The sequence below is a fragment of the Pteropus alecto genome, unplaced genomic scaffold (genome assembly GCF_000325575.1).
Source record: "Pteropus alecto unplaced genomic scaffold, ASM32557v1 scaffold3, whole genome shotgun sequence".
Taxonomy (NCBI): domain Eukaryota; kingdom Metazoa; phylum Chordata; class Mammalia; order Chiroptera; family Pteropodidae; genus Pteropus; species Pteropus alecto.
Window position 1 is genome coordinate 54,539,550 of NW_006442484.1, and position 24,363 is coordinate 54,563,912.

At 34.5% G+C, this 24,363-nt stretch overlaps 1 protein-coding gene and 2 pseudogenes across 13 annotated transcripts in view; 1 reads left to right on the forward strand and 2 right to left on the reverse strand.

Moving 5' to 3' along the window:
• Positions 1 to 24,363, forward strand: part of GULP1 (GULP, engulfment adaptor PTB domain containing 1) — a 206,306-nt gene that overhangs the window by 33,022 nt on the left and 148,921 nt on the right. Inside the window, exon 1 of one of the 13 annotated variants that reach the window (XM_015596412.2) lies at positions 19,588 to 19,629. The exons of the other annotated variants lie outside the window; for them this stretch is intronic. The gene's annotated coding sequence lies outside the window, so the exon portion shown is untranslated. Of the gene's footprint in view, positions 1 to 19,587; positions 19,630 to 24,363 lie in introns of those variants that run through there. 13 annotated transcript variants of the gene reach the window in all.
• On the reverse strand, positions 1,006 to 1,124 carry LOC112470532 (annotated as a pseudogene).
• On the reverse strand, positions 19,539 to 19,657 carry LOC112470516 (annotated as a pseudogene).

The following is a 24,363-nucleotide window of genomic DNA, read 5'->3' on the forward strand; positions in this document are numbered from 1 at the left end:
CTTGCTCTGCATTAGTGCTACCAAGGAAGACATTTTTGATGTTGTCACCAGCGTAAAAGTCTTAAGAAAACAGTTAATTGCTCATCTTTTTTTAGGAAAAAAAAATATTTTCAATTAATCGTCTGCAAAGTTTTTGTCAGCTTTGAGAGCTGTCTTACCTCCAAACTGCTGCCTCCCAAGAAACATTCCCAGCCAGTTCCATAATTGTTTTCCCAGGTTAACTGTTCTCTTTTGCCTCTGAAATATAACTTAGCCTTAGTATTTTTGGATTATAGACACTCAGGACCTTACAGTTGAGGTAGACCTTAGAAATTATCTCTTTCAGCCTCTTTCCAGATACAGAATGACCACCATGCTTAAGACTAGTTATTCAAAATCTATTTGCAGAGTGCCAGGGGCTCATCAGCTTGGATGGCAACCCATTCCATGTTGTAACAGCTCCTATGCTTTCTTATGTGCTGCCAAACTAAATACCTTTGAAACCTTCACTTTTCTGTCATTATACCAGTGATTTAAAAACACTATCCATAGTTAGTGGCTCTCAAAGTAGCTCTTACTGTACATAAGAATCACTTAGAAGGTTAAGATAAATATTCCATGACCCTCTGTCCAAAGATTGTTTCAACAGATGAAGAGATGAAGTCCAGCAAACTACATTTTTAATAAACATTTCATGTGATTACAACTGTAGATCGTTATTCTAACTAAACATAGAATATTGTTAAATGAAAAATTTAATTATAAAATAGTTCATATAATATGATTCCATTTTTGTATCCAATAGACTATGTATTAAAAAAATCAATTTAGGAGGATGTCCCCAAAATGTTATAAATGGTCAATTATTTCAGCTTATTGGGAAATGGACAACTTATGCTTTTATTTATCTCTATATTCTGATATTTCTACAATGATTATATATTGCTTTTATCATTAAAAATAGTAAATTTTAATGAGTAATTTATCACCCCCACTACTATAGTAAAAGTGATTTTTTTTTTTTAATGCCTACAGCACCTGATATTCCTAGGTAGTCTCCCATCCAAGTACTAACGAGGCCCGACCCTGCTTAGCTTCTGAGATCAAACAAGATCAGGCACGTTCAGGGTAGCATGGCCGTAGACTAGTAAAAGTGATTTTTATAGAAGATGGAGACTTACAAGGATGAAAGAGACCTCTCTAGTCTGGTAACATTCTTATTGCTCCTGAGTCCTTTCAGGGCACCCTAGGGGAAAGGTCCTTTGGTAAAATATATTGATTCTCCGATCTTCTCTAAAAGGAGGATGATCTTATCTAAATAGTCATCTCATTATTTAGTCCAAGGCCATTTCATCAGTCATCCATTTTTTCTTTCAGCAAACATTTATGTTCTAGGATCTGTGCCACTAACTAAGACTATAAAAAAAAAAAATTGTGTGTACCAAATTCCTTCTATATCAGAGGAAGCAAAGATGGCATAAAGAACAGAGGAGCTGTCTCTCTTTGGGAAACTCTGAGGTGGTTTTGAGTTGTTGAATGAAGTGTCTTGAAAGTGAGGAGCAGTGCTATCTAAGCAGGTGTGGAGTGGTGGTGGTGGAGATTTTTCCTTGAGAAGCATATGCAAAGCCATAGAAATGTGACCTAGGGTGTTATAAATAAGGACCTGCAGGCAATGTGATAAGCTAGAAGGCCGGATGCCCATGAGAGAATTGTAAGAGGTAATTTGGATAGGTAAGCAGGAGTCCAATTTTGGAACATCTTATATGCTATTCTAAAGAATTTGGGAATTTAGGCAAGTAACTTATCAGCTATATATCATGGCAGCAGTGTGGCAGATAGATTGGAGGGGGTGGCTGGAGGCGGTGAGACCAGTTAGAAAACTATTCTGGTACTAAGAAAATAGCTACAGGCAAGAGTTGTTAAGGGGTTGGAATTAACAGGATATCCTGACTGGGCATGGGGATAGCTAAGAGGGAGGAGGATGTCATGACTTCTAGTTTTTTTGTAGACAGTTTCTCAGTGGATTGGATTCCAGCACCATTTTAGCAGGTGAGAAGAATGGAGGATGTCACTTATATTCAATTTGGAATATTACCACTTTCCCATGGTATAGAATGAGCAAAAAGTACATGGCATGTTGGAAGAAAATAAAGTATTTGAATTCACCATCTGGACATTGTTTCCCATGTGCCCATCTCTATATTTAATTTTAGCATTTCCAGGCCTCAGAAGCTTGTGGCCTATGAAGTTTTCATTATGTATGATTTCATAACTTTTCATTTATACTATGTGAATATAGAGGTAACTCTGAAAGAGATGTAATTAATACATTTTTAAAAAATCAAAAAGTTACTCCAAGAATGCATGAGAGGGATATGACAGAACAAGGACAAGTTTCATGAAATGTTGGCTCTTCAGTGATGGCAGATAATGTAAATGGCAATGTCTAGTTAGTTGTTGTACTTGAATGGCTAGAATCCATGCATATTTATCAAACGGACAGAATATGCATATGAGCTCCGTGGTCCATTCTGCTACTTAAAACTTAATGTTGATAAATTTACATGAAGGGTAAGACTCCAAGACTAAATGAGCTTAAGTGATTTTTCCATGTGTTAGTGGTAGCGATTAATGTAATCTGTCTAGTCTGTTGATTTACAAAAGTAATTTTCTTGTACTTAGACTAAGAAATAGAAATTGCTGACATATGCCCTATATCTTTAAAGTAAATTTATTGTACATTTTTAAAAGTAACATGCTTTTTGGAAAAAAATTAAGATATAGAAATGAAAGTAAAATTTAAAATTTACTACAACTTGATGAGTATCCTTCTATATTTAGATGTGTTTGTATAAATGCCCACTCATTAGTTCTTAAAGTATATTATTCAAAGAATGTGAAATAAGATAACAGAACTAACGGCTATGGAAAATATCATGTAATTTAAGTCTCAATTGTCAGTAGTATTTCAGCCATTCAAACTGGTGACGATATTTTGAACAGCTATGCTTATCTGTTACTAAATAATTAGTAATTGATTTAGGTTAAGCCAGGATTAATTCTCTTTGTAGTTTTTTTTTTCCCCCTAACTCAAAGGGGATAGTAATTATTTATGGCATTTCTTAACCTGTAAACTCTTATCTGTAAACTCTTTTCTAATCATCCCAAGCATCTACTAACCTTAGTTTAGTCAGATAAAAACTATTGATTGGAGAACATAAAGAAAAGGTAACTCTTTAACTTTTGTATTCCTTAGAGTTGGAAAAGGGGCTGTGTGTTGGAAAAAGCCAGAGTAGAAGATAAGTAGTTTTACAACTACTATGTCCTCTTGCTCAAATTTTAATGACCATACTAACACTCTTTGCATTTTGTTAGGAGCTTTGTCCTCAAGCCTATGCAGTTTAAAACCAGATGATTCTCAGAGATCTCTCCTTAAGACCAGATGCAGTTTGGATGTGATCACTCATTATTCTGGACTAAGCAGCTTAGACCCAACTAGACACCCTACTGACCGACCTCATACGAAGCTGTTTCTGTCCCACACAGGCAGGGACTCCCTATACTCCCACGATCAGCTGTGGAGCCCAAAACTAGCGAAAACTAGTGATGCCACCTTAACACTGTGAACTCTAGTCCCTTTAAATGTTCTTCTGAAGCTAGAGATCTGGGAGCGGTCTAACTCTTAGAAGACAGTTTAGGAAGAATATTCTCAGAGGCGTATTGATGAGAATGTGGGTTTACATGTTTTACCTGTCAGAATTTGTAATTGACATTTTCAAGCACCTAGAATTTAATAAGCAGTAAATTTGGTGCTGACTTGTACTGTTTCATTTGGTCCCCATAACACCTTGTCAGATACTTGTAATTATTTCTATTTAACAGAGAAGGAAATGGAGAGCCTGCTAGGATATGAGTCTAACAACGTAGAAGAACAAGTGGTTTTCACGGTGGCTGCATGGGAGAATCACTCGAAAACCTTTTTTTGAAATACTAATTCCTGGATTTATGGTAGATGAATTAGATTAGAATCTCTGGGGGTTGGCCCAAGCATTGGCATTTTAAAATAAACAAAAACCTTTCAGGTGATTCCTAGTTGCAGCCAGGATTGAGAACCTTTGTCCTAATTTGTCCCTGGACCAGCCACATTTGCATGAAATAGAAGCTTGTTAGAAATCCAGAATATGGGGACTTACCCCAGACCTACTGTATCAGAATTTGAATTTTAAAAAAGAACTCTAAGAGAACTTTTTGTACTGCTTTTGCAACTTTTCTGTAAATCTGAAGCTCTTCTAAAATTGAAAATGTTAGGAAAAGAGAAACAAGATAATGTTTGGGATACAAAGATCAAAACCTTCCCTCCAGAAGCTCAGTCTTGTGAGAGAGAAACTTATTAAAAGATAATTTGCTAAAAGCTATAATGAAAATAATGTAGAAAGTGCTGTCACTTTATAGGAGGAAATGAAAAATGCTGCTTGGAGAACATTGCCAAAGGAAGGTGCCTTGAAGGCATTCCAGGCACAAAGAAAGATGCAAAGAACAATTCTTTAAGAAAAGTTGCTAATATAAAAGGAATTGAAAAAACAAAAACAAAAACATGAAACTGAGCCCTGATGAGGATACAATGTTTAATAGACACATGTATATTTTAAAAATATGATAAATCTTAACAAAACTGAGGATTAGTGCCAGACTAAAGAGGTACTATAATAATTAATGGAAGAATTTCTCTTTTGGGGGGAAAAGCAAAGAAATTAAGAGAAATTAATAATTTGTAGCATTAGCACTGTGAAAGGGTTGCAGATAGACCCTTTTATGGAATTCTGTCTTCTTAGGACTGTTGTGACCCTGCTCTCCCATAACTTTAATGTCTGCACCAGGCCTTTACAGGTACTGTTTTCTCTGTTGAGCTGGTCTGACCCCTGCTTCTAGTCCTGGTTAATTAATTCCTCCTCGTCCTTTAGCTAGGATTCTGCTCAGAATCACCTCTTCGAAAAAGCCCTTTCTAATTTATGGTGTAGGTTGGATACCATTCTTCTGGGTTCCTATAGCATCCAGTATATGTCACATTGTTAACTTTTCTTTTTGTCTTTTTCTCATGAAACAGTAACTTAAAGGCAGGGGTTCTGTTTCAGTGTCATCTGAGTCTCCGGTGTTTTGCAAAGTGTTTGACTCAATAAATGCTTAGAAATAAATGGAAGAAGTGAAAATAACCTATTTTTGCCCTTAGTTTACAGTCATAAGGTAATCTTTAGAGATGGCAATAAGAGATTGTTGAAATGCACTTCTTAGCATTAGTAGCTAGGAAGAAATTTAGAGACTTCAACCTGTGCATAACACATGCCTGGCATATAGTAGATTCCCAGTAAATTTTAGTCTCATGAAAGAATGAACATTCTCATTTTATACATGAAGACTCTGTTACAGCTTATGTTAAGGATGTGTCTCTTTTAGCATATTATTAAGAAAATGTGAACTCAAATGTGGATCACTACTTATAAATTAACAATAGTTTTTATAGCTTCCAATTGTTAAGTGCCTGTACATGTCAGATTCTATATAATGTATATGTAGAATAATCATATATGGTCACATTTAATTCTCTGAAAAAAACCTATAAGGCTAATATTAGATTTGAAGGCATGGATTTTAATTCAGAAATGTATGATTACAGAACTCATACTTTTTTCCTAATCAGTGTTCTTTCTGCTCTTCCCTGTTGCCTCCTTTTCTTTAAGAAGCTGCTGAAACTGCTCACACCTTTCTCTTTGTGGAAATTGTGTAGTTGGGAGTGAAGGACTTGGCCTTTGATCACTAATTTTCTGTGTGATCATATACGGATCACTGAATTTCTTTTCCTCAGTCTCCACATTTATAAAATACACCTATTAAACTGTATCAGGAGTTCGTTCATTACGCAACAGATATTTGAAAGGTTAGGTGCTGAAGATACAGCAGCATAAAGAACAGACAAGATCCAAACTCCCATGGAGCTTACATAATGGCAATTGAGGCTGAAAATAAACAGATAAAACAAGATTAAATAGTGCGCAGTGCCATGAAGCAAAGACAACAGGGTGAAAAAGGAAGAATGTGGCTAGAGCAGGGTAAGGACATCCATGGATGGGGTGGTCTGAGACGTGTTCCCCCAGGAAGTAACATTTAAGTTGAGGCCTGAAAGCAAAGCATGGAGTCAGCCATGAATAATACATATGGGGGTGTAGAGTTCTAGGCAGAGGGATGCTCAAAGGCAGAAATTCTAAAGCTGCAAAAGCTCTGCACCTTGGATGGCCAGTAAAGACCAGTGTGGCTGGTGGGAAGAGCACAGTAGAAGAAGAGAAGAGAGGCTGGCAGGTTCACATAATGGACTTAAAGCAATGGTAGAGGCTGTTTTCTCAATTGCCAGTGTGCGGACACTCCAGTGGAATCCACAGTGATGTTCTCACATCTTAGGTACCTTTGATACTTCTTTCCATCATCTTTGCCTCTTTTCATGTGTTTAAGAATATCCTTTCTGATCAGTAATGTCTCAGAATAGAGGCCAGAAACTTGTTTCCCGAGCTTCTTTTGCATCAGGGATACACGCATATGACCCAGGCTCTGTTAGTCAGATGCACACAGGTAAGACATCAAATTGGAATTTACTGGAAAGAAACAGGCAGCATGGAATCTATTCTGGCAGTGATGACGGCTGATACATTTTATCTATGAGTACTTATAGCAGAGTTTCTCACACAGCATCTGATGCCCAGGTCCTGGCTCGCAAAGTGGACCTTGGTGAGAGTCCCTGGTGATGGTAGCAGTGCTGAGCACAGTGGGCATTTCTATGCTGTTATTTCAGTACTGTTTCTGACTGCATAGCTTGGTTCTCTGGCCATCATGGAGTTTCTGTGTTTCTAATATTTGTCTCTAAATTTCTTATATAACTAGAAAGTATTTCTCTTTGCAGATAAGAAACCTGTGTCAATGCCCTGAACTTTAAAGTAAGAGTCAGGAAGATTTGCTACCTATGTCTGAGAAGCATTAGAACTATGAGATTCACTCTAACTTTAAATTCCTAGGTTAATTAGGGACCAAAAATGACCTGGAGATGTGAACACTGCTCATTTTAAAAACCTATTTCTCATATTTTTACTTACAAAATTAGTTTTGGTAAACTTGTTTCTGTCTTAGAAGCCCACTTTATTGTTTGGGCTCATGGGAAGGAGATGAATTATTCAATTATATTCTTCTGGAAACCTCTTATTGGCCTCCCTTAAAGTGCAAGGTCTAGTACGAAGATGCTAGACTAGACCTTCCCACTAGACTTTAGGTCCAGTCTCCCAGATGCATCACTGATAAGGGATACTTTGTCCTGGACAACCCCTTTGTCACTAAGAGCCACAATCCTAAGCATATATGCATTTTAGAGGCATTTTTGATATCTGTTTAGTAGTCATAATATCAATAAAATATGTAAGCAGCCTTTTATGAGGTCTACTGTGCTGCATCTGGGAAAGAACATCTAAAATTTAAGTGGTTCTTAATAGCTATACAAAAGTAAGGTGAAAATATGTTTATAATTATCAGTATCCCCATCTGTCCTGTACTTGTGCCAGGGCTGGTCTCCAAAGGGTTGTTAAAAATGTAGCTAGTTCTCTAAAATGGCTTTCCATTTTCTGCCTCTCTGGCTATCTCTCCACTCTGTATTGAAGTTCTGAACCTTCACTAACTCCTGGCAATTTTATTTCTTAGTATTTATTCTTATATTTATAGCTGAATTTGTTTTCTTTTTCATTGACATATCAATTGGGTGCAGTGCCCTTCATGATAACTACTAGCAAAGAAAATCCTCTTCCAACCTCTATGTAGGTAAAAATGATGATTGATTCCTATAAATACTTGTTTACCGTAGTGGAAATTGCTCATTGTTACAAATAGGAGAAAAATGAGGTTCACTCCATTTTGTAAAGGTCTTGTCTTCCATAATACCAGTATACACTTTTAAGAACAGCTTACTCTAAATATCAATTGAAAAGCAGATATTTGATTCAGCGTCTTTATGTGAGAGATAATCGTTAGGCTTATGCATATTTAGGCTTTGCCCTTGCCAGTGAATTTTCAGACATTCTGTTTAGTTCTTGCTTTGTCAGTAAGTTTTTGGTGACACATTTACGGCTACTTGAGTGTTATGCCTTAGAGATTTTCTTTTTGTCTTTATGGGTTTAGAGACAAAATGCCTTTGGTAGAAAATTCTCATTCTGGAATATCTTTTCTGGTTGTACCTTCCCCCTTTCTCTTAATACATGATGTACATTTTTTAATTATGCATTTCAGCTGGAGATATGTGTTTTTAATTTTGAGAAATTGAAAGTAAATCTTCTAAATAAACAGCTAGGTGATGGGTACATGATGGTAATATAGATCTGTATATATATTCTGTTTATGTCTTTTTTTTAATAACACAAAGTTAAAAAGAAAATGCTATATATTAGATTAGTGTAACCCTGTGACTAAAGCAATTTGATAGATTTCTCTGAGCTTCAGTGTCCTTATTTGTAAAAAGATTTCATAAGTAAAGGAATAAATGCTTCATTTGTATGATTAGGATTTTATCCGGATATGAATGTTCTAGTGTTCCAGTACAGACTCTACTCTAAAATACTATTCACATGTTGAGTATTAATTATAAAAGAATTTTGTGTGTCACTCAACATTGATTAACCTAAAAAGAACTGGGGAAAGATTTGCATAATTTTTTTGTATCAGGGTAATGTAGGGTCGTGGAGGCTAAGAGAGGGCATGTGTTGCCTTTAGAAGGTGGTCACTTGGGAAATGGTTGAATAAAATTATGCACAACTTAGAACAACCAGCCCTTTATTTTTGTGTTAGTGAAGTCAATGGCGATCTTAGTTAATGGTAGATGATAACTTTCTTAACTGGGAGCATTCTTAATAGTATCTTACTTAAGTTAATATTGGTTTTGTGGATGAAGTTCTTTAAAATTAGAGAAACTATCACTGGAGAAAAGAGACCAGGCTAGCCTCTCAAGGAGTCTCATGAGAATTTTCATCTGCTCTAAAGCATCAATTTAGAGATAATTAATTCATTACGAATATTTAATTCCAGTTAATAACATAATGTTTATTCATAGTTTACTATATGCTTAGAAATGTGCAAAATTTATAACAAATTATCACATTTCTGTTTCACAACTACATAATGAAGGAGTATTATTAACTTTCATTATATGGATAAGGTAGGTCATTGTGGCTCAGAGAGGTTAAATACTTTGTCCAAGTTCATATAACAAAAAATGATAGGTCTAACTCTTAGACCTATGGTCTGAACATTTTCGTGTTTCTATCTCTTTATGTTTCTTTATTTAGCTGTGTGAGCAGACACACATGAGATTTTTATTATAATAGTCCAAAAAGTCAATTTTTGGAAATGGAAAGGATATACATGAAAATTATAAATGCACATGACTAATCACATATTGTGTTATTCCTGGGGCTGCTGCCGTAACAAAGCACAAACTTGGTGGCTTAAAACAACAGAAATTTATTTTCTCACAGTTCTGGAGGCCAGAAATCCAAAACCAGTATGTTGGCAGGGCTGATTACTTCTGGAAGCTCTGTGGGAAAATTAGTTCCATGATTCTCTCATAGCTTCTGGTTGCTTCTGGTTGTTTCTGGTAATCCTCGGTTTTACTTGGTTTGTAGCTGCATAATTCCAATCCCTGCCCCTGTCTACCATGTGACTTTCTCTCTGTGTCTCAAATCACCCTTTTCTTTTATAAGGACACCAGTCATTGGCTTTAAGGCCCACACTAAATCCAGGATGATTTCATCTGAAAATTTTAACTTAAATTATTTACAGCTGTAAAGATCTTCTTCCCAAATAAGGCCAAACTCATAGGTACTGGAGTAGGACTTGGACATATCTTATTTTGGGGGAGCCGCTGTTTGACCTACTTCCTATTTTGAAAATTTGTATTAAACAAAGAAGTGAAATACACAAGTACAATATGAACTTTAGTTTTAGACTGTCTCAATTAATAGATTACTTAGCTTTAGGTGTATTTTCTACAAGAATGTTATTTTATATACATGATATCATTGCCAGAGATATTCCTGAAAGATTTTATACTTAAATTTTATCTTCTTTTTGCTGCTTCATTAGTAAAAATATATGCTAATCATCATCTTTCAGTCATACTATATATGGATATACTATTGCTATGCACATGTAGTTTCTTATTACTTGAAACTTTGATATTTGAAATTATTTTTAAGAGACTCTAAATGGTAAAAAGATATTATATATTTCATTGATTCCCATTCTGATTCTCATTCCAAAACACCATCATGACATAGAAGGTTAGTATTAGATTTAGTGAAGCAATAATGAATTGAAAATACTGACATGGCAAAGAATATGTATTTGATGATTGGCCAAAATTGGGTGCGACTAAGAAAAACCAAACTGGGCATCAAGAAATCTGAATTCTATTCTCAGCTGTTTATAGGATCTTCCCCTCTGCACAATGGAACAGGAAAAAAAAAATTCTAGAGAATAAAAATGAATGGAGAGATGACCACAGCATGTAAATTGCTAAGAGCCTTGGGAAGAGTTATTCATGAAGAAATGTGGACATCAAAATTTGAATATACTTTTAAAGATAAGAAAGGAGGGAACCAAAATGATAAGATGTTCTATCCATGTTTAAGGCAATCAGTATTTTATCAGTATTACTATTATTTTTTTCCCCCTCTTTAATTCTCTCCCCGCCTTCCACCCCTGACCTATGGATGTTGCCATTTCCCCTTAAGAACTGGATCTCTGAAGGCGGGGCGTCTCCTCCCACAGCTCGCAGCATGCACCCGGGGCCTGGTGCCCCCAGGGCATGGTGCACTTAGGGTATGGTCCAGGGCTCCACCTGGGGCACGAACCCAGGACCTTCTGTGTGTAACCACTACACTAGGCTAACCACTACACTATGGAGCCACCCCATCAGTATTATTTTTGATACAAACTTAGAAATACTAGATTTGTTTTTGGAAAGTTTAGTGGCATACCAGGGAGGAGATGCTAAGTACAGGGTTGGAGTAGAAGTTCTCTTATTTGATGGTATTGGGAGTATTGTTAATAAGGTAACAATAAAAGGTGATTAAGGTAGTATAATTACAAAAAAAAATGCATATCTACTTAAACTATTTTATTTTAACTTAAAGTTTATACACATGTATTTGTTTGTCAAACTTTTCATGCAAGTTAAGGCCTTTCCTTTGAGTATAAGTCTGTTGATGGGCATTCTACAGACTTTGTTCCATTAAAAAATACCCATTGCAAATCCTCCTGATGATTACATCTTCAAATGGCAGGAAGGACTGAGGGATACCTATAAGTGACCTTAATGCAGATTCCTTCTGTTTTAATAATTAGTTCCAATCTTTTATGGCTGTGACAGTGGGGAGTGAATACTTGACTAAGTTGTGGTCTGATTAGGAAAGAAGAATGAGGAATGGATGCTTCACAGACAGCAATTTTGATTACAGTGTGTGTGAGATAGATACAGTAAGCATGATGGGAACAGAACTGTGCAAAGATATGTGGGACAAAGTCTAAAGTGTAGTAGCTATGGGTTTTCACTTAGCTGTGGACACCAGTTGATATGGTTTACATTTTAACGGAGAGTCACAGTAAATCTGGTCAGTGGCGAATGAGTTAAGTGGAACTCTGTTTTGAGAACCTCTGCTCTTTTAAATGAGCTTTAAAAGTGCTACAAAAGTCTCACAAAATTAAAGGGGAAAGGATTTAGAGAAAATTAGATTTGAGTCAACTTTGAAGGGCAAGATAGCAAAAGGATTCATGATAAGGTGATGAGTGCCTGTGTGTCTTGTTGGGTTGAGAAATTATTCATTCCATTTATATCATGGACTGAGAGAGAAGGGGAGAGAAATTCTCATTGATTTCAGGTTATGAGAGAATATTCAATGAACATTGGGTCATCTGGTTGTAGAGCTGTGCTTGACTGGTCTTTTCTGGGTGGCCAATCTCATCTCACTTGAGCATGGTAAGTCAAAGATGAAATGTAGATGTGATATTCTTGAAAGGTTTAAAGCTATACTTATTCCATGATATTATTTACACACACACACACACACACACACACACACACACACACACAGAGTTTACAATTAGGTTCTTTGAACAGATATATCTTGCAAAATAAGGTTAAAGTATAACTTTGTTATTATAAAAACAAATAGGATCTTATTTTCATGAATAACAAACTTTATGCCAAAACTCTAAGCAATGCTTAGACATATCTGCCACATTAAAAACCTCAGATCATGTATTTTAGGCTCAGCCAAAAATATATTTTTTGCTTACTAAGTATCATTTTGAAAATATGTCTCCTTTATTGTTTTACTGACCTGATTTTACTGCTAGCTGTGAAGCAAATGTACCTCTTCCTCTCAATTCAGTTATGCAAGTTGATTTTCCTAAATCATTAGCAATACACCACTCTCATAAGCAATTTGTACCGTCTGCCAATTGCCCATGCTGTCACAACAGAACACTGTAAAAAGGTTCTCAAGAACCTTTTTACTTTACTGATTTTCTCAAATCCCTCTGAGAAACTTCACTACCCCTCACTTAACTTGTTCGATCCCACAGGAAACAGTGAGAGTGGTCTATCTCAAGAGGTCAAGAAGCGGGACAGAATGGTGGAGGTAAACTGAATTGCTGTGGTTTCAACAGTATGTGGGAAATGAGGAAACACAAATATTGGTTGTGGACCACTCTTTCTAGAAGGTTAGATGTGAATGCAAAGGGATAGAGTGGAGTTAAGATTTTATTGAAGATGAAAGAAATGTGAACATATTTATAAAGAAGCCAATAAAGGAGGGTAGACATTATAGAAAATTGATATGTCTTGGTTCCTATTCCCTCTTCTTGAAACAGAATTTCTCCTCATTATTTCAAGCATTTAATAGTAATAATCTCTAATATTGTCTGAACATATTAAATATGTCACTCTGCGTGATGTTATATGAAGAGAACTAGGAGGTCTTAGTCTTACTCTTTGGAATTTACAGTCTAATGCCGTAGCACATGGTGTGGATAGGGATCAATCCTGCTTTCGGCATGTTCTTTAGCAGAGTTTTAATGTGGCCTATTTTTCTGAGAGTCGTGGTTTGATTCATCTATTTGTGAGTCACATAGAGCAGAACTTCTTTTTCAACGTTGGCACTGAAAACAGAAATAATCCCCATTTTATTGGCCCTAGTCTTCATAGTGTTTTATTGTGCTTCTATTGTTTAAGATAATATGGCTTAATCTGAAATAGGGTTAAATTCACCTAATGATCAGTTGTGTTATAATAGGATAGTTGGCTTGAGCCCCCTAAAACTTTCAAAGGCACTGCAAAAATCTCCAGGTTAAAAGGACTTCCTGATGAGTCAATTAATGCTCCTAAATGCTTAATAAAGTACTCATTTTGGAGTGTACACAAATTGAGTGCACTCGAGTAAACACAAAATTTTAATGAGAACAATTAACGATGTTAAACAAAAACAAACGAAAACAGATTTGTGGAATTTTGGGGGAACAACAGCCTTCGAAATCCATAGTGAGTATTTGATAAATCACAGTATTAAAAAATGTTTTACATTTGTGGAATACATGTTCTTTATAATTTATAAAGCATTTAGTAGACATCATTGCTCTTGTTTTACAACATAGCTGTTATTACTCAGATTTTGCGGTTGATAAAATTGAGAAGGGTAACTTATCTAAATGTACATGACTTATGCAAGTGTACATGACTGATAAGTGACAGTCACGGTTCAAACCTAGCTGGACTGACCCAAGGACAATCTGAACCCCTTTGTAATGCTGTACTACCTCATTAGGCTCATTACACAAGTTTTCTTTCTTCTCCTCCTATGGCTCTTAAAACAGTAAACTGTCAGAAATAGTGTATTACATAATATAGTTATGTAAATACCCTCAAAAAGATCAGTGGACTAACTTAATATATTCCCGCTTTTAACATGTAATTCCAGTGTCCAGTTAGTGACTGGTTCTTCTCACAATGTTTTTGTTTGTTTAATTGGAGAATTAAAGTAGATATTATCTATGGAAGTGAATTTTTGAACTTATTTTCAACTGGGAATACTCTAGATATATTTGATATCAAAGGAAATAAAATTCAATATAGAAGTGATTGATCATGAAACGTTTGAGGAGCACAGGATAAATTTATGGTGAATTTATATAGCAATCGACAAACTTGTTCTTCAGAATAGTTACTTTAATGAAAGTTTTAATTGATATATTATGAGATATTTCAATGTTATATAATTATTTCAATGTTATATAATTGTTTTTAAATATATCTAAGAAAAATGTAAAACTCATTGTTGGGCAGTGATACATATTTAAATAGTCAGTATGTCATACCCATAATGCCAAGAAGTTATCTGGTCAAACATGTCACTATTGACTGGGGCATCAGCCTGTGTGTGGCCTTTATCAACTAATTCCCCCACTGAAACATGTAATCCATTTAGTGGTTGCTGGATATGCTATCAATCTTGCCTCTTGATTTGACTGTAGTACACTGTTGATTAACTGAAGGTTAATGAAGGTTAAACATCCATCTATGTAAACACCATTTATGGATAAAAAGAGTAGGTTTTAGATAAAAGCATAGTCATGAATTGGTTTTTCAGTCATATCTGAAACAAGCTAGGAGAACATCAGAATACTTAAAAGTGAAAATGAGGTTATAATGTTTAAAATTTTTTTTTTATTTTGAAATAACTTTAGAGTCACAAAAGTTGCAAAATTAAATAAATTAGTCCCATCCATGTACCCATCACCCGCTTCCCCAGTGATGACATCTTACATGACTATTGTGCATTATCGTATATCAGTAAATAATCTAAAGCAACAGTTGCCTAAGTATGAACCAAATTTGGAAATGTTAAAAATTAATACCTTTTTTCAATTGTAGATGAAAATTACTGAAAATTTCTGATACACCAAAAAGGCAAATATTAAAACCTATCACAAAAAAAAAACTTGTTCACATTTTACCTTTAAAAAAAACATTAATGCAGAATGTATTCCAAGTTTTGTTGTTTTTTGAAACTTCCACATTCCAATGACAATAGAGGCTCTACAAAGTGCATCATTCTAATGTACCACAATCTATACATTGGTCCATTGATGAGCATTTAGGTTGTTTGTATTTTTATGTTTATTTTGAATAATGTGCTGTGAACATTTGTGTAAACATTTTTTTTTTTTTTTGTGGACATGTGTATTCAGTTCTCTTTGGTATATTCATCAGAACGGAATTACTGGGTCATATGGTTAACTGTATGTTTAATTTCTTGAGGACTTGCCAGACTGTTAGCCAAAGTGGCTACATCATTTTACAGTCCCACCAGCCACGTTTAAGGGTTCCATTTTCTCCTCATGGTTGCCAATACTTCTTAATGTTCATCTATCCATGTTAGAGGTGCATAGTGGTATCTCTTTGTGGCTTTAATTTGTGTTTATCTGATGGCTAATGATAATGAGCATCTTTTCAAGTGTTTATTGGAAATCTGTGCATCTTCTTTGGAGAAATATCTATTCAGATCCTTTGCTTGGTTTTCAATTGAGTTTCTATTTATTGTTGAATTGTTCTCTTATTAGATGTAATATTTGCAAATATTTTCTGCCATTTTGTGGGCCATCCTTTTACTTTCTTGATGTCCTTTGAAACACAAGTTTTTAATTTTGATGAAAACCAATGTATATATTTTCCTTTTAATGCTTTTGCTTTTGGTGTCATGTCAAAGAAATCGTTGTCTGAATCAAGGTCACAAAAATTTACACCTGTGTTTTCTTCTAAGAGTTTTATAATCCATTTGGAATGATATTTTGTATGTAGTATGATGTAGGGGTCCAATATCATATTTTTGCATGTGGATAGCCAGTCGTACCAACATCATTTATTGAAAAAACCTCTTCTTTCTTCATTTGTTTGTCTTTGTACCCTTGCAGAAAACTAATTGACTATAAAACAAGGGTTTATTTCTGGACTCTCAGTTTTACTTTATTGATCTATTTATTTGTCCAGCCTTATGTCAGCACCACACTTTCATAATTACTGTAGCTTTGTAGTAAAATTTAACATTGGGAAATGTGAGTCTTCTAACATTTTCCTTTTTCAAGATTGTTTTGGTTAGCTTGTGTTTCTTGTACTTCTTTATGAATTTTAGTATCAGTTTGTCGATTTTTGCAAAAAATGTTCAGCTAGAATTTTAATAAAGATTGCATTAAGTCTGTAGATCAATATGGGAGATATTGCCCTTTTATCTATATAAAGTCTTCTAATCCATAGCATGGGCTATCTTTCATTATTTGGATCTTTAATTTCTTTCAATAATATTTTGTAGTTTTCAGTGTAGACACTTGCACTTCTTTTGTTATATTTATCCTATTTTACTCTCTTTGATATTATTAATAGAGTTGTTTTTGAAACTTTATTTTCAAGTTGTTCATTGCTACTGTATAGAAATAGAATTCATTTTTATAAATTTCTCTTACTGAACTTATTAGTTCCCAAAGGTTTTTGGTTGTTTCCATTGAATTTTTTACATATGCGATCTGGTAATCTGTGAATAGTGATAGTTCCTCCTTTAGAATTATTCTGTTCAAGCCACTATATTGAAATACCATAGACTGAGTGGCTTAAATGAGAGACATTTCATTTTCTGCAGGCTGGGAAGATCAAGGTGCTGGCAGATTCAGTATCTGGAGAGGATGCTTTTCCTGGCTTGCTTATGGCTGCCTTCTTGCTATATCTTCATATGGTGGCAAGACACCTGGTTTCATCATGGGAGCTCTGCAGTCATGACATAATCTAAACCAAATTACTTCCAAAAGGCCCCACCTCTTAATGCACTTTGGGTTAGGGCTTCGACATATGAGTTTGGGGGGATGGGGCATAAGCATTCATCCTTAACACTTTTCAATCTGAAGGGCTTTTATTTCTTTTTCTTAACTAATTTTGAAAATTTTATTTTTATACTATAATATATGTAATAAGATTTAATTGCAACACATTTTTAAAAATCACTATTGTATTTATTTGGGTATCTATTTCAGTTCACATTTTTAATGTAACAGTGAATGAACCTGGAAAGCAAACTGTCCTCATTTTTTCAATACAGTTTTCAGCTAATATTTACTGAATGCAGCATTACTTCCAGGAATGTAGGATATGTTGTGAAAGTTACAAAAAAAAAAAAAAAATGAACTCTGTCCACAAACTTAATTTCATAGAGAAACTAAGTTTCAAAATGCTTGAAATACTTCCAAAGGAAATATGCTACATACAAATTCAGTGGATATTAGGAAAACTAAACTGTTTTTGTAAACTGATGTAAATAAGACTATGGAAATGACAGAACACAGCCACATTTTTTTTAAATCTTTAAACTAAGTTTTGTTATATGAAGGTTGCCACATAATTGAATATTTCTATACTTTGTACACGATTATTCTTAGTTTCCACAGAAAGATTGCTTCTTAACTTCTCATTGGGTGATGGCAAGCACTAAAATCCTGATTTAACAGAATAGTAGTAATAAAAATGCTTCAGTGATTTAACTTGAAAACTGTACATTGGTACAGCCTCATTCTTTTAAGGAATGAGTGAGATTTGACAGTGAAGGTGAATAAGGGGGAAGTTGTTCTACATAGAAACTGGCTAGAGTATAGAGGAATTTCTTTTTTTTAAGTTCTATTTAACTCTGAAAAACAAATAATGCAGAGGATATATTATATAGTTTGAGGAAGATTAAAAAAAGAAGACTAATAAGATACTTTGTATTAAGACATATAAAGTGAGAAGGGTAATTTTAATATAAATAGAAAAGAAGAGTGACAAGCAGAGAACTACTGAGGGACAAAATATAAAACTTCGTAAAAGATTGACTATGGCAGAATGAAGGGGAAGGAATGGTACAAAATTATTGATATTGCCAGCTAAAAATATGAGAAAGGTCTTATGAATCGCTCCAGGTCCTGAAGCCATGAATTGCAGAGTTAGAACTCCAGCATAAAACTTCTGACCCCAAACCATGTGCTCTTTATACCATGCTGCATTTCAGGAGTACCTAGAGGGTTGTGGGCTTTATTACGTCTTCCAAATCTCCAATAGTGTATCATTTATTCAATCTATGTTCTTAAATAGAGTGTTTTACATTTTTTTGCTGAAGTCCACTTTGCAACAGAGGAGCATGAGCTCTTACTTCACAGATTCTAGAGGTCATAACCAGAGATGCTCACAATAAGTAGGAAAAAAGAAAAGACCAAACATTTATATTAAAAATTTACATGAATGTGTTCTCATTCATAGTATACAACTGGTGTTTTTGTTAGGATCATGTGACCTAGTCATATGAATTTGGACTCCCAGGGGTTATCATACTTCAGGAGCAAAGTGTACTTGATGTAGTCATGTCATATTCTTCTTTAATGTGAGAATTTCTGTATATACTTCATGCATTTATTTCTTCATTTATTCAACAAATATTTACTTCATGGCTTCTACATTCCAAGCTCCACATGGAGAAATGAAGGCTTTGTGAAAAGAAGACAGCTTGTGTAACCTACTAGCTAAAAATCACTATTGTATTTATTTGGGCATCTACTTCAGTTCACATTTTCAATGTAACTGTGAATAACCTGGAAAGCAACTACTCGTAACTTTTCAGTTGGGATAACATTGCATCCTTCCTGACCAGGGATAATCTGAGTTTGTACTAGTTGCCCTGATATTGTATCTAGTTAACTCTCTTTTTACTCTCAAAAGTATTCCAATTTGGATGATAAATTACATGGTCACCCTACATGTAATACATTTAAATTCATGTTTCTGTAAAATTTCAATATGAATGCATACCTTCAATCTTCAGCATCATTACTGAGGGGCTGAAATAGAAAAATATTAAGTATACAAATACCAAAATTAACAATAATTATAGATTGAACCTCCAAAAAAACAATCCAAAATAGAGGTGAAGAACTTTGGTAATTCACAAGACAGGACAACACTGATTTAACACTTATGACACTTAATGTATTTATACTTTCAGAAGACCAATTAAATAAAACCTTTTTTTCCCCTTTGTGATTGATTGCTAGAGTTTTGGCAGAAACATGAGACAGATTACTTTTGTGTGCAAAGACTTATTATATACTATTAACCTGCAAAATCCACGGGATTGTATAAATGAGTAGGGGCATAGCATCAAACTAACATACTTGGAGTATTTACTATGTGAAAATGTTTTGCTAGGCTTCTTACATGAATTGTTTTAGGAAAAGACTTGGGAGGGATGAGAAAAACTGCAATTTGAGTAATAGGAAATACTAAGTAAAAAATGAAGGCTAACATTTACCAAGCATTCACTGTATGCCTGGCACTATTCTAAGTGCTTCAATACTAATTCATTTATCCACACAAGGAGTTGTGATGATATTCTTTTTCTTTTTTTTTTTTTTAACGCCTACAGCACCTGGTATTCCTAGGTGGTCTCACATCCAAGTACTAACCAGGCCCGATGCTGCTTAGCTTCCGAGATCAGGTGAGATCAGGTACGTTCAGGGTGGCATGGCCGTAGACATGATGGTATTCTTTTAACCTCACAAATAAAATGTAAATGAGACACAGAGAGGTTAGTTGACCCACAATGCCACTCAACTGATACTTAAACCAGATACTCTGGATCTGCCTGATACTGCCTTCCATGTGTTCTTGGGTACCCATAATAATCATGATTCTATCTCACATTTCTAAAACACTTTGTGATTAGCAAAGTCCTTGTCTGCATATTCTCTCTCTCTCTCATACACACACACACGCACGCACACACACACACCCCTAATGAAGCAGGACATGTGAGGGTATCCCCATTTTACAGGTAGAATGTATTTATGTAGTTTGTCCAGAGTTGTCCAAGCAGTGCAACAGAGATTGGTTTGACTGTAGTTCTTTAGTCCATGAGCATCTCACCCTCCATTGCCAAGATCAGAAGTGCACAAACTAAAAGCAGCACATTGGACCCTAGAAACAATCTTTCTTGGCAGCATAAAAATGTAAACCAACATGCTCATCAGCCTAAGGTAGCTCTTTAAACTTTTAATTCTGATATAATGAACTCATAAAAAATAGGCTGCTAGTTCGCTTTAATTTCTCATCTGTGAAATCATGGTAATGTTAGTGTTTACTCATATGCTTGTTGTCAGAAATAAAACACCTAATACATTTATAAAGCACACAAAGCAGTTTCTGGCACTCTGTTGTTATCTCAGGTTATTAATAAGGACTAGCTTTTCAAAAATGTGGGCAGGTTGCATGAAATCATCCAGATTACTGGAAATAGCTCCCAAAGCACAGGTGCCACTGATGTCTGGAAAACAACATGCTGTTTTTGTGCTAATTATGAAGAGATATTGTCAATGACCAACACATATTTGAGGAAAGACCTTTATGTAGTGAATACTTTGAAGAAATGTAAAATGTATTTTAGGACATTCATTTCCTTTGAGGAGTCTATACTTTCCCATCTATTGACAATAAATTATTTTTGTCAGAGCTTGCAAGGGTTGGAGGGCTGGCAATGGGGAACTGATGTTTAATAGAGTACAGGGTTTTGGTTTTGCAAGATGAAGAGAGTTCTGGAGATTGGTTACACAACAATGTATGTGCTTAACACCACTGAGCTAGGCACTTAAAAATGGATAAGATGATAAGTTTCATGTTTTGTTTATTTAAAAACTTTAAAAGTACATTATTTTAGTTTTAAATCTTACTCTGATAGTTAATTCAAGCACACATTTGTGAAAGTTCAAAAGGATACACAGGAACAAACATCACATGAATCAGGAAGTTATTAAATAAGAAAAATTATGTCTGTAATAAAGGGACCTTGACAGATAGGCCTTCCCACTACTTCCCACTCCAAAAGACAATTAAAAAAACTGACATAAAAGGCTGATGAACAAAAGTAAAATAAGCAACTACTTCATAAAAAAATAAAATACAATAAAAGATCAAAAAGAGTACAAACAGAACACAGCTTAAAAATTCAGTAGTGAAAGATCTCTTCCACTGTGTAAACCTGAGAAAATGCCAAACTTCTTTAAAAAATAGGTCTTATTTTTATATTTTTATTCACATGGATTAAAAAAAAATTATTATTTTTTCTTTCTCCTTCCTTCTTTTCTCTTCCCATCAAAAAAACCTCCCTCCCTCCTATCCTTCCTTGTCAAAATACCCAGTCAAACTTGATTTTGAAAAATAGGTCTTATGCTCTTTTTTTTGTTTGGATCTTTCAATAAGATTTTTGTTGTCACAAAAAATAAGAATGACTCTTAGACTTTGGGTAATGTAATGCCCATTACTGTTGCTGGGCAAGGTGAGCCAATGAGGGTATTCCCTAAGGAATTTTTGTCTGTGGCTCTTTTACTTATTATGGTACTGTTATCTCTGTACTAGATAACAAAGTAAAATATTTAAGTCAGAAATAGTAAAATATTTTTTAAGATCTTTTAAGTCATGATGTTGTGTGTGTATGTGTGCTTGCACTTACAAATTTTCAATGCCCAAAAGAATCAACTGTTGGCCTTGTATTTCACAGACTATTCTATGAGAAGCTCAGCCTGGAGCTTTGGGGGCTAAGACATATTAAGTAAACTTTGGATGATACAAGCGCTTGGGAAGAAACTTCATCCGGATACACTGTAGTTTACGTAATTAAGCATTAACTTCATAGTGAGTAAGGAAAATAAAAAAGGTGTGTGTGTATATTTAGGCCACTCACAAATTCACATCAGCCTGTGCACTGGAGAAGCAATAAATGCTAAACAGCAATCCTTAACATTTGGGGACATAGGTCCCTTTGAAAATATGATCAAAATATGTATATACACACCTAATATTGCATATAATTTTAGGCAATCTGGGGACTTCTTAACATGTCTGTGTAGGCTGTGAACCACTTGGACACCAAAAAAACCTCCCACACTAAGAACAGAAAATATAATGAAGACCTTGTCAGGGATTCAGATGAATAGTAACTTTCTAGACCAAGTAAGAGCAATACGTTGCTTTCAGTAATGAAATTTTTAAAATTTAGAATACATTTAATACTGTGTGCTATTAGTGCATAGCTCTATGACATTTTAAACATTATTAAAATATTATTTAAAAAGATCATTTTTCTGTTTCCATTTGTGGAATCTTTTTTAAACATAGATATTAAAATAAGAATTTTAATTAGTAATTTTAGTCCATGTAATATTCAAATACATGTAACAACCACTTCGAAAAAGTTAAAATAAGTCTTAAAAAAAAAGACATTGTCATAGATAATTTCAAAATGATATTTACAAAACAATGTAGCTATAATTGCAAAGCTTTCAGAAATTCGTTCCTAGTTATAAGTAAAATATTTACCAAACCTTTTTATTAAATAGTAACTGGGAATTTTCACTTTCTATTTAAAATAAAATGAAATACAATAAAGTTACTGTAGTAAATATATATATATATATCAGTGATGAATTATAGTTTTTAGTTTTGTATGTTTACACCATTACATTCATGCATATAAACTTACGCATTACTGATACACTGTAAGATGGAACAGAATTTCCTACTCTTTAGCTATACCTTAGGTCATGGACAGTATGGTTCTGAACATGGAGAAAATCCTTTTTATTTTACCAAAATTCAGAGGCTTCTCTGTAACCTTATATCTTGGTAAATTTTATTCATCAGGATTCTCCTATTGGTAAGCAATAGGAGAATAGGTGATAAAGCCCACCAAATGTTGGAGATGTAAAGGTATGCAAAACTGAGATCATTGCAAACAATTAATTAGACTTCAGAGTGATTACATGCTATGAAGAAGAAATAAATGGTGCTATGATTGTGTTTAACAGTCCTTAAAATGAGAGTAAAATCACTGCCATAAGCTATTATCTACTAACTCAACTTATTTATCTAACTAAACTAAACTTTTGGAATGTTTTCCTTTTAGCAGGTTAATAAATGCATTTCCTGTTGTCTTATTTCCTTCATACTTCTAAAACTTGCAAAATCAAAGCCTTTAATTGGGTTGTGAACAAATTTATCTCATGGAAAATGCTGTCATTGTATTCTTTTGAATAAAAGTGGTGGCTTAATAGTTATGGATATGAGAGCAAGGTGAATTAAAAAATGATGTCCATTTACTATTAATTTTAATTTCTCTGAAGAGAAGTGACAGGTCTAAAATAGTCAATTGTTCTTTTTGCTTATAATTTTAGAAGGAGAATAGTTTGATTTTCACATCACATTAAGAATACTTAAGACAGAAAAGTTAACTCAATTTGAGACATTGCTTATACATTGGTAAACTTTAGGAATTGTTCGAGGTGATATATGAGTCATTATCACAGAGAGGAAAGAATAAGTAATAGATTAGGGAAAAGGTTGGAAGCTAGCTAAGTGTAGAGGGGGTCGGTGTTTATTTTGTGATTGTTTTATATTTTATGACTATAGTTGCTCAAACAACATCTTAATTATCAAGACTTGCTGACATTTTGTAACCAGAATGTGAACTCCATGTTGGAGAATTTTGTTCTCTCACTGGCATTATGCTCTGCTGCCTCTTGATCTCCAATTCTCTTTGTTTGACATCCTGTAGTTAGTGACTCACTGGTTTACTTTGATGATTTTACCTACTTCATTCTCAGATTCTGTAGTTATGATCCTATAACAATGTCACTCATGACTAAAAAGAATGTCTTCTGACCAAAACAGGGTTCACTTTTACTCTGAACTGCTAATAATTTTCAAGGAGAAAGATCTTTAATCACAGCCCAAAATGTCAATATCTACTTGTCTTAGCTTTTAATGAATCTCAATTGAGCACCATAGACAATTCTGTGTTTTTTTAACACTGACTTTCAAGCAATAAAAATGTTCTCTACTAACTGAAAACTACTAGAAGCATTCCAAGGTTTTCATCACTTTTTCTGGCATCGATTCTTGGATGTGTCAAACTGTGGAAAGCCCTTTGGCAGTAAGAACTGCTTCCACCTGTGAAACCTTTATTCCGATTTCTTAAGAGGAAAATTGATTTAATTATTAATGTTGATTAAGTCAGTGGTGAGCCTTTTGTTTTTTTTGGTTAGGTCAGGGTGTGTACAGTACCCTTGACAGTGCTCTTGTCTGATGAGATGCTGGAGGAAGAGATTAATTGGAAACCATTTGGCTGCTGTTTTTGGAAGGATAGCAGGGCATGACATGCTTACTTTAGTGCAGAGCAATAAAACACAAAC